The sequence below is a fragment of the Phocoena sinus genome, chromosome X, assembly GCF_008692025.1.
Source record: "Phocoena sinus isolate mPhoSin1 chromosome X, mPhoSin1.pri, whole genome shotgun sequence".
Lineage (NCBI taxonomy): Eukaryota > Metazoa > Chordata > Mammalia > Artiodactyla > Phocoenidae > Phocoena > Phocoena sinus.
Window position 1 is genome coordinate 122,321,478 of NC_045784.1, and position 1,800 is coordinate 122,323,277.

Below are 1,800 nucleotides of genomic sequence, written 5' to 3' on the forward strand. Positions count from 1 at the left end.
AGGATGACCTGCCTCTTACTATTGATGGCCATCATTTCTCTTTGATATTTGAGATTCTAATCAGCTCTCAGCTTTTTTCCAGCACATCTGGTTAAGCTAATGCCAACCCCAACATAATTTCCTTCCTTGCACAGTTCCTTTATTATAGCCACTATCTTCTTGCTATCCCCTAATACACGTTAACTTCTGAAATCTCAGTGTTTAATTAAAGATTATGATTTAGAGGTAAGCGCCAAGCTCTTACTATTCTTAGGAAGTAGGGGGATTTTCTGGAGCAAACACATGCACATGAGCTTGTTATATCTGAGAACCAGATGTTCCAAGATTCAAACTAAATATGTATCTAAGGCTCTAAATCAAACCTGCCTTTTAAAAATAACCTTAAAATTATGCAGTAAGTACTAAGCTATGGGGCACTAAACACGCAGGTACACTCAAACACTATTTGTTAGATACTACAATATACAGAAATGCATTGATTTCAAAAAAAACTTAACTGAGTTCATGCAATGTTCAAGGTGCTAGTTAATTCAGAAAAGGAATGACAGGAATCTAAGATAACACAGAGCAAGGTAGGAAAAAGAGAAAAACATGCTATAAATAGAGATTCAAATGAGGGAGGCACTCCTGGTTACTGATATAAAAAAAGGTTTCATATAAGTTCAGTACAGTCGGCCCTCCGTATCTGTGGGTTCCACATCTGCAGATTCAACCAACTTTGGATTGAAAATATTTTTTTATATAAATTTATTTATTTATTTTATTTTTGGCTGCATTGGGTCTTCATTGCTGCACGCTGGCTTTTCTCTAGTTGCGGCGAGTAGGGGCTACTCTTTGTTGCCTTGTGAAGGCTTCTCATTGCGGTGGCTTCTCTTGTTGCAGAGCACGGGCTCTAGGCACGTGGGCTTCAGTAGTTGTGGCTCGCGGGCTCTAGAGCGCAGGCTCAGTAGTTGTGGTGCACGGGCTTAGTAGCTCTGCGGCATGTGGGATCTTCCCAGACCAGGGCTCGAACCTGTGTCCCCTGCACTGGCAGGTGGATTCTTAACCACTGCATCACCAGGGAAGCCCTGGATTGAAAATATTTTTTTTAATTCCAGAAAGTTCCAGAAAACAAAACTTGAATTTGTCACCTCAGCAACCATTTGTGTAGCAGTTACATTGTATTTAGAACTATTTACATAGCATGTACATTATATTAAGTATTATAAGTAATCTAGAGATGAGTTAAAGTATACAGGAGGAGGTGTGTAGGTTACTTGCAAATCCTACACCATTTTATCAATATACAAGGGACTTGAGCACCCGTGGAGTTTGGTATCCACAGGGGTCCTGCCACCAATCCCCCACAGATACCACGGGACAGCTGTGCCAGAGCCAGTGCCAATCAGAAGCACAAATACTTAATAGCAAGAAATGAGGAAGAAAGCCTTCCAAGCAGAATCACCTGATTAAATACATAGGGGCGGGAAAGAGAGGGGAACCTTTGGGAAGTGATGAGTAACAGAGTTTGGCTTGAGCACAGGATCATCTAGGAAAGAAACTGCAAGATAAGTCTGCACAGAGGAATGCCACAGGAAGTCTTAAATTCCATACTCAGGAGTTTAAAACTGGAATTTTTTCTGTATTCGAAAATGTAGAATAGAGAAATGCGATTAAAGCTTCACTAGAAAAATAAACCTGGAATGGAAAGTGAATTAGGATGACATAGAGATAGAAAGCAATTACAGAAATCCAGACAAGACACAATTTATCCATGCAATAACTCATACCTGGATTCCTACAACAGCACCTACTAGTCTT